Genomic DNA, 10,333 nt, shown 5'->3' on the forward strand with positions numbered 1-10,333 from the left:
CTTGTGCATATTTTAGCCTTTTAGTCTTGTTCCCCTTTCCTTAACAGAGGCATCCTTACTGCAACCCATCCTTTCAGTCCTGATTTCAAGAGCGACCTTCGTACTGTCGATTCTGATGGACGGCGACCCCTGCGCCTTCTGCCAGTTCTGTTGTCAATTCAACGCTTGTCTTTTTTTTCTGATAGCGCACGGGTTGTTGCCCACTTTGGTCAGACAGCACCAATGCTGACAATGTGAAACACAGCCCCAGGCTACATGAGGCTCTCCTCAAACTCTTCAATCTGGTAATGAGAGCTGGAACCAATGGGTTATAACAGAACCCGTCACTGCTAGAGCAGTACCGTCACAGACCCTGGACCCTGGCTTCAAACATGGATAAGACCAAAATTATGGTATGCCAGAAGATAACCAGGTCTCAGGGAAACAAATAGAAACAAGCTGTGAACTTATTAACCCGACTATATTAACGCATGTACCCTGTTTGCGTATATTTTTAAAAATGCAGAATGCTTCGCCGTTGCTATTCTGCGTGCGAAACCTAGTCAGATATATCCGAAGCTACAACACGAAGTATAACGTAACCCATTATATCCACGAGGCAGATCTCATTTAGTTCGACTTTTTTTTTTTTTCCACTTCGGCACCTGAGAGAGAAAGATATTCAAATTCTGTTTACAATTTATTTATTGCCAGTAATAAAGGGGAATTAGCAACACTGAAACACGTCTGAAAATGAAAACAACATCCCTCTATTGACCTTGCCAAGAAACACAGTGGTGAGGAGAACGCCGACGCAAATCAAACAGCAGGGTTTTTTTGGAGAGGAGTTAATTTCGCAGGTGCTGCGTTTTGGGCACCCCAGATGCGCAGGGCGGTGTTTAAAAAGCGCAAGCGCTCTCAAACGCGGCGCAAGTTTGCATGGACGCGGTTTGACATTCAGCAGCAGCATTACAGAGAGAGGATGTGCACAGAGCTGGAGGGTGGCATTTGCTACGGGCTTTTCAAGCGAATCCTCCGCTGCCCGAGAAAGCACGACTGCAGCCACTGTTTTTGCGAGAGGTGCCTGGCGACTCACGCCCAGGGTAATTGCCTAGGCTAAGGTTTCTCGAGGACTTCGGTTCATATTGTTGACAGTCCCTATTTACCGTCGCTAAGGAAACCCAGCAGAGAAACATCTGGGTTCTGTTGCATGATTAATGTTTTGTTTTCAGTGGATACATGCTTTCATGCATGACATTATTGAAACTAGCCGGGGGGGTAGTTTTGAACACATAATAAATATAACACAGCATCGGGATATATTATTATTATTATTGTGTTATTGAGCCCAACGGGTTAAAATACTGCTCTCGTATTGCTCTTTCAAAGAAGGTTTTTTATTTATTTATTTATTTATTTATTTAAACATTTGGATTACTGTTTTGGCGTTTTCACATTTTAATAGGCAAAAAAAAAAAGGAGAGCCATTTTTGCGCACAAGGTGGCAGCATTGTCAAGCAAAACGAGTGCCCTTTTTATTCCAGTTTGTTTGTGAAATATTTTCTATCAGCGTATAACATTGGGGGGGGGGGGGGGGGGGGGGGGGGGGGGGTTGTCGAGCTGAAAAAAAAGCGGGGGGGGGAAATTAAGCTACAGAACTGCAGAAGAGCGCGGGGCCCGATTCACCCGTTCATTTCCAGTAGTGAACGGTAATTGCGTAGTCTGGTATTTGAAATGGCTTAACTAATCTGTTATTTATTTAAATAAAACATTTTCAGTTCCATGCCCCGGGTGCAGCGTGTTACTGACTCTGCCATCAAAAAAAAACAACAGGAGTGAAATTTGCCTGAATACAAAAAAAAAAAAAAAAAAAAAAAGTGATTTAAAAGTTTTGAGTTGAAGTTTCCGAGCAGGGCTGGAGGCTGGTGTCGCTCCGGGAGTTTTTTCCTTTGGCAGACATTCATTCCCGGTAGCTGTGCGGGTCGATTTGAAAGCCAAGAAGGGAAAGAAATGGAACAAAAACATCTGCTTCCCGTGGGGGGGTCTTCAAGCTTCAATCACCCCGAACCCCGAACCCCGAACCCCTACTCTATGTGGGTTCAACTGCGCCTGTGACAGATAGAGAGGCACCCGCACCCCCATAGTAACAGAATGTGATATTCACACACACACACACACACACACACACACACACACACACAGACACACACAGACACACACACACACACACACACACACACACACACACACACACACACACACACACACACACACACACACACACACACACACACACACACACACACACACACACACACACACACACACACACACACACACACACACACACACACACACACACACACACACACACACAGACACACACACACACACACACACACACAGACACACAGACACACACACAGGCATACAGACAGACACACACACACACACAGAGACACACACACACACAGAGACACACACACAGACAGACGCACACATGTTTGGTACTCCTGCGTCTCTACCAGAATCAGTATAGCCCCCCTCCCTTCCCATTCACAGAGCAGTGACTCACTCAGCAGGGGGGCGATTAGCGATATTGAACAGAAACCGCTGGGATCCGGAGCAGATCAATCAGGCTTGTTTTTCTCATCTCTCAGTACATTGACAGAATCCTGTTTTCAAGAAGAGAATACTGGGGAAAAAAGAACCTGGATACCTGGTCTACTCATTTCCCTCATCTGTGCCTTTTTGTCTGACAGGCGAGAATTTGACACTTTACAAACTGTAAAATACATTTTAAAAAGTTTTTAAAAACCTCTGAAGGTTTATATAAGAGCTCCTAGGAGCCCCTTGCTTGCTGACTTTGGCAGTATGGATTTCATTGTACAAAAAATTGGGTTAAATTAGTATGTTGACTTTTTGAAAGTTTCCCATAGTAAAAGCACAGCGAAGTGTAATAAAGCACAGTAAGAGCATAGTAAAGCACAGAGAGGGCTGGTAAAGCATAGGAAAGCACTGTAAAGCACAGATAGGTCTGGTAAAGCATAGGGAAGCATTGTAAAGCACAGAGAGGTCTGATAAAGCACAGGGAAGCATTGTAAAGCACAGAGAGGTCTGGTAAAGTATAGGGAAGCATTGTAAAGCACAGAGAGGTCTGGTAAAGCATAGGGAAGCACTGTAAAGCACAGAGAGGTCTGGTAAAGCATAGGGAAGCATTGTAAAGCACAGAGAGGTCTGGTAAAGCACAGGGAAGCATTGTAAAGCACAGAGAGGTCTGGTAAAGCATAGGGAAGCATCGTAAAGCACAGAGAGGTCTGATAAAGCACAGGGAAGCATTGTAAAGCACAGAGAGGTCTGGTAAAGTATAGGGAAGCACTGTAAAGCACAAAGAGGTCTGGTAAAGCATAGGGAAGCACTGTAAAGCACAGAGAGGTCTGGTAAAACATGTTAATAAACTGCACACATGTTACTTGAAACTTTTTTGAATCCTTGTTTATCTAATAGAAACCAAGTCACATGTGTGGCATTATTTTGTAAGCTGCCATTACTTGCAAGAACAACTTGGTATTGGACACAAGAAATGAATGAAAAAGAGCACATGTGGTATTTATGACATCCACCAGGGGGCAGTGTTGCAGTGGGACAGGTTAATGGCTGTGCACGGGTGTAGGGGGCGCTATGGAAGCCAGAGAGTCGCTTGAAAAAGTCTCCAGGATTAAATAAAGAGATCTTAAACAAGAATACTTGTCTCTTTAATCCAAGGAGTTAAAACTCCAATTCCTGTCTCTCGAGGCCAACTCTCCTGAGTCACAGGTGCAGGGGGGGGGTTGTTTCCGACGTGCACCCGTGCAATGACTTCCTGTTCTTTGTGTGACAGGGAAACAATAAATTTGAACAACTTCCTCCTTTCTGCTTTTGGCCTCGTGACAGAGCCTATTTTCCTAAAGAGTAAGACACTTCAGATGCCTGGCGTGCAGGGGGGGAGTCACAGAGTCAGGGGAGCGCTGGGGTCCCCGAGGGTCTCCCCTGGTAAAGGCACAGCTGCGTGGTGTGCAGAGGGGAGTCACACAGTCAGGGGAGCGCAGGGGTCCCCGAGGGTCTCCCCTGGTAAAGGCACGGCCGCGTGGTGTGCAGGGGGGAGCCACACAGTCAGGGGAGCGCAGGGTGAACTGCTGCTGCTGCAGAGTCTCTTCCAATAGGACCTCGTTTGTTTGATGTCTCATCCGAAGGACAGAGCACAAGGAGGTTAAGGGTCAGGGCTGAGCCGGGATTTGAACCTCCTGGTAGCGAAGCCCCTTTCGTCAAAGCTGTTTCGTCTCCAGTCTCTTTAGCAGCCCTGACCCGCCGTCCATTAGGGAGGTGCTGTCTGCAGTGCACGATGCATGTATAGAACAAGCGACGACAGCAAAGCAGGATCGGATTTCAAATGGAGTGCAGTTCAAATGGAACAAGCTGCCAATCTCAGCCTGCCTCTGTTCCATTAACACCAATTAGGACAACACACGCGTTCCTTCTAAATGTCCGCTACAGCTCTGGGCAGCTTACAGGCAAGCCCGCAGGTGCCCGGCCAGGCCACAGGGGTCGCTGGTGCGCGGTGAGCCAAGGACACCCTGTCCGTTCTAACCATCCGCAGAGCAAAATCATAATGAAAAATTCTAAAGGCATGGTAAGGCATAGCTAAGCATACTGAAGCAATGTAAAACCAGAGAGGTGCGGTAAAGCATGCTAAACACATTGTATAGTGGAAGCATGTGAAAATCTTGGGGAGAAAGAAACACTGCAGAATTACTGAGGTTTTATAAGGGAGCTAGCTGGCTGTGTGGGCTTTTTTTTTTTTTAATTGGCTTCTGAAATCTCCTTTCATCTCCTGGCACTCGTATTGTGAGGAGGCACCTGTTGCTAGAGTTACTTAGTCAGGAGAAGCAGAGGAACAAATTTACCTTTATTATCTCCTTTCAATATCCCCTGAAAAGGACTGAGCAAGAACCGTGTCAGAAAGCAGAGCTAGGCTATCAGGAGCTCGATAATAGCCTGACAAGATCAACATTAAACACAACAGAAGCGTGGAGACGATGGGGACAGGGTAATGACGTCTATCTCCCCTCCATCGGTGGGGTGATAAGCAGGGCGATTTTAACGTGAGCTTACCTTGGACAGCCTGGCCAGTAGGGTGCGCTGTGAGGAGAAACGTGAACGTGCCTTTACCAGGGGAGACCCTTGGGGACCCCTGCACTCCCCTGACTGTGCGACTCCCCCCTGCACACCACGCGGCCGTGCCTTTACCAGGGGAGACCCTTGGGGACCCCTGCGCTCCACTGACTGTGCGACTCCCCCCCGCACTCCACGTGGCCGTGCCTTTACCAGGGGAGACCCTCGGGGACCCCTGCGCTCCCCTGACTGTGTGACTCCCCTCTGCACACCATGCGGCTGTGCCTTTACCAGGGGAGACCCTCGGGGACCCCTGCGCTCCCCTGACTGTGTGACTCCCCTCTGCACACCACGCGGCTGTGCCTTTACCAGGGGAGACCCTTGGGGACCCCTGCGCTCCACTGACTGTGTGACTCCACCCCGCACTCCACGTGGCCGTGCCTTTACCAGGGGAGACCCTCGGGGGAAATCTCTTTGGAATTCAACTCCAATGACAATACAAATGGATGACATCACAATGGGCCGCCTAAGTCATCAACTTAAAGGTATTCTCTGTTCAATGAAAATCACAACAGACTAAATAAAAGCCAGCCAGGAAGAGAAATCAAATACAGCTGGGCTAGAACTCGTACACAATCTAAAGCAGTGTAGAATGATGATCGTTATCTACAGGACTGGAAGCATCTGTACAAAATGCAGGTTGCATCAGAGCGCAAGCGTCCTTCTGCACTAGTCCCACAACCCCTTAGTGCGTCACTTTAAATATGCAGTTTGTGTTTTTCCACATTTTGAGAGAAGCCAATCTGGCTCACTGTAACCAGACTTCCTGCGCAGCAGGAGTTAGGATCCCCCTCCTGGAAACGAACAGCGAAATCCACACTCAAGCAAAACAGCTGGTTTGAACCATCAGACTTCTTTTAATGGCTGAACGACAAAAGCATTCCATTTTTATAGCAACTTACAGCATTATAGAAACATTGTGTTTATTATTATTATTATTATTATTATTATTATTATTATTATTATTAACCTTTCTGAATATAATAATTGCACAGGGATGGAAATAAGACTCTTATTGCGCAGCATTGTCACTCATTCCAGGTATGTCTAGGGAACAAGCTCAGGTGTGTCTCATTAAACTCCTAGTGAAAGCAGGACTGGATCACACTGCTGTGCAGCGGGAGTCTCATTATTAAACTCCTAGTGAAAGCAGGACTGGATCACACTGCTGTGCAGCGGGAGTCTGATTATTAAACTCCTAGTGAAAGCAGGACTGGATCACACTGCTGTGCAGCAGTCTCATTATTAAACTCCTAGTGAAAGCAGGACTGGATCACACTGCTGTGCAGCGGGAGTCTGATTATTAAACTCCTAGTGAAAGCAGGACTGGATCACACTGCTGTGCAGCGGGAGTCTCATTATTAAACTCCTAGTGAAAGCAGGACTGGATCACACTGCTGTGCAGCGGGAGTCTGATTATTAAACTCCTAGTGAAAGCAGGACTGGATCACACTGCTGTGCAGTGGGAGTCTCATTATTAAACTCCTAGTGAAAGCAGGACTGGATCACACTGCTGTGCAGCGGGAGTCTCATTATTAAACTCCTAGTGAAAGCAGGACTGGATCACACTGCTGTGCAGCGGGAGTCTGATTTCCATCACTAACAAGAGGAGAGGAAAAGGATTTTCCTGTTGAGTTTTCGTACTGTGAGAGTGAGAATGAACATCGCCCCCTGTCTATCAAAGCTGTGTACTGCAGGGTGAAATCTGTCTTGTATTTCTAGTCACTTGGTTGGGTAGACAGTCTTTGAATGTTACAATACATCCCTAGTTGACCGGTACCTTCTTACACAGTGGCTGTTTTATCACAATACAATGATTTTACAAACATCATGACACAATAAGAGAAACGAAAAACACCGAACTGAGACCCTGGCATATGAAGCATCCATTTACTTTCAAACAGAAACAGCAGATACTGGAGAGGTAACACTTTGAAATAACGGACGCAAATTCATCAGAACAAAACATGTCGAAGAGAATTGCTCAGAAATATATATATATATATACACACACACACACACACACACACACAGCTGTGGTCAGGAGTTTTGCATCATTCCTCTATACAGAATGAACTGATTCTGCTTCATGAAGTCGAATGAAACCTGCTCGATAATGTTAACGTATTGAATCGCACGCCGCTTTGTAGCTTTCCAGATAATGAAAACAAACGACAAAATTGAAAAACATTTGACATTTCGAAATCTAACATGAAATACTGTGCTGCTATTACGGCTTCCGTTATAGACTTTTTTTTTTTTTTTACAATATAATTTGGTATTTTCTCTGATCGCACAATGTTTAATAAAAAGATCTTGAAATCATGTTCGTATAGTTTTTGGTTTTTAATGATGTATCAATCTTAAAATTCTAGGTTACGTAAAACGTTTGGCCAGACCTGTGTGTGAATTTAATATGGCACCCCCACCCCCCCCCCTCCAAGATAAACATAGATTTTTATTTTATTTATTTTTTTAAAACATACCTATATTTACACAAGGAAACATTTACACAAAAAGTTCAAAGAGCACAACATGGTTTTATCATACTTTCTGATTTAAAGTCTGTTCCAAATAATTCTTAGGAACCTCTGAAGCCAGCAGTGTCATTTTTATCCCGGGGGAGCGTTGATTTGATCAAACTATTCCCAGGATTTCATTTTGAGCCTTTTACAGCACAGGAGAAAGCACCCTACATTAAATCAATCACTGACAACATCTTATAATCTTAAAAACAGAGGGCAGCGTTTGAAAACTGTAAGATTATTCCAAATCAAAACACCCAGGAAGACCACTGAGGCCTTCTCTTGAGGGCCTTACAAAAAGCCTTCTTTTAAATTTACAAAAACATCCAATATTATGGCCTCTAATTCCGGGAGCTTGACAATCACAAACAACAGCTCTGTAACCATGGCAGCAACTGGGACTCTGCTACTAAGAACACAGTTATTTCTGACCGATTTTTGTGACTGGCTTCCTGGTAGCCCCGCTCCCTGCCCTCCACATGAGCAACATATCCTTACAGAGCTGCAGGGAGAAGGACGCTCCAGTTAGTTTACATTGTGAACAGAAAAAAAGGCATTTTTTTGTCCCTCTACCGCCCCCCCCCCCCCCCCCGAGTAAAAAAAAAAAACCTTGAAAAAGCATTTTACAATAAGGCAAGCGAGCTACAATTTTAGACTGAACCCAGTTATCTCTGGGGAAAAAAAAAAAGTCTTCAGTTTTTAACAGGTTACAAAAACCCATCAGAGAAATACTGACAGAAACCTAACGAATTCAATGTCGAGCATTTCGCCGAGGAGTCTCTCTCAGCGTCTTCATCACTGGATACAACGGGTTACAAACACGCTGCATTTGGGTTAAAAGTTTGTAAGTATTAAGATGTTTCCAGTTTGTTTCCCCAATACAATTTCGTTAAGCAGATGAAGAATCCACGGTCCTGCCAGTCAGTCAAGAGAATCGCCTCGCTGTTTGCAACCCTTCCCCTGTTCTGATTGAGTGTGTAGACCATTCAAATGGACCCTGTTAGACTTTCAATAGATTCTGGGCTGCAGCGGGCATGGCGCTGGCCTGATTCGTACATGCATAAAAAGACAATTTCTCGACCTAGAATTAACCAGACAGACAGACAGACAAGAGAGGCACTTGGTGTATTCTTGTGTTCGTGGGTGTGCATAGGCATTTGAACAGGATGCAGACTGATGACTCACCAAGAAGGAACAAAACAGATGCACCATTTCTTTCAGGGAGGGGGGAGCTGTTCAGTCTCCGTGCCTCAAGCCTGCCCTGGACTGAAGGGAGCCCCCTTTCTCTTAGGGGGTGAGGGAGCAGTTCAGTCTCTGTGCCTCAAGCCTGCCCTGGACTGGAGGGAGCCCCCTTTCTCTTAGGGGGTGAGGGAGCAGTTCAGTCTCTGTGCCTCAAGCCTATCCTGGACTGGAGGGAGCCCCCTTTCTCTTAGGGGGTGAGGGAGCAGTTCAGTCTCCATGCCTCAAGCCTATCCTGGACTGGAGGGAGCACTCTTTCTCTTAGGGGGGTGAGGTTGAAATTCACAATATTTTTGTGCTTCTTGCTAAAAGCGAAGGGTTACAAATCAGACATTAACAAGCAGGTCAAGTTTTCACTGTGTGTTTAGAAGTGGATCTACCCCCTTTCCCCTCCCCGAAAAGCAGCTAAATCTCCTCCCCCCCCCCCCCCCAGCTCCTCACTGGGACGTTCTTAGCATCGCCAGGCCTTTTTCAGCACGCAGGTCTTCCACATTCCTACTTTGGAAACCGACCGAAATCATGACCAAACGGCTATTTAAAAAAACTGCAGAAAAAGCATTTATTTTGGTACACTCAAATCTCTATCTAAAGATGGGTTTATCTGAGTGTGCCAAACGGTTTTTTGAAAAAAAACATTTATATATATATATATATATATATATATATATATATATATATATATATATTTTTTTTTTTTTTTTTTTTTTTTCAAAATATGTTGCAATCTTTGGCACAATTTTTTATTCAACACACTTTTTATTCAACACATATATTTATTTTTCCCGTGGTCGACTCACAAGCACAGGGGTCTACCGGAAGGGAGTTTTAAAGCAACAAATAAAGTATTTGCTCAGGAAGATGTTTCCCCTTCAATGGAGCTGCCGCAGGGGGAGATATCAGCAGCGCTTTCCTACTGATGCAGTGTCACTGCTTGCCGACGTATTGAATTTTTCCTGTTTGTTTTATAAGGCGATCAGGTCAGGTTTAAAACCATCTCATCTGTTAATAGTCGTTACAGCGCCACAATAGCCAAGTTCTGCAATTATACAGCGTGGTGGTTCCATTAACGCTCAGGCCAAAAGTTTTGCATCACCCTTAAACAGAAAGAACTGATTCTGCTTCATAGAGTCCAGTGAAAGCTGCTGAATAATGTTCCCTTGATATCATATTGAATTGCACCCCCTCTATATAGAATGAACTCCCTCAGCTTCATAGAGTCCAGTGAAAGCTGCTGAATAATGTTCCCTTGTTAACATATTGAATTGCACCCCCTCTATATAGAATGAACTCCCTCAGCTTCATAGAGTCCAGTGAAAGCTGCTGAATAATGTTCCCTTGTTAACATATTGAATTGCACCCCCTCTATATAGAATGAACTC

Source organism: Polyodon spathula, chromosome 44, assembly GCF_017654505.1.
Source record: "Polyodon spathula isolate WHYD16114869_AA chromosome 44, ASM1765450v1, whole genome shotgun sequence".
In the NCBI taxonomy this organism is placed as follows: Eukaryota; Metazoa; Chordata; class Actinopteri; order Acipenseriformes; family Polyodontidae; genus Polyodon; species Polyodon spathula.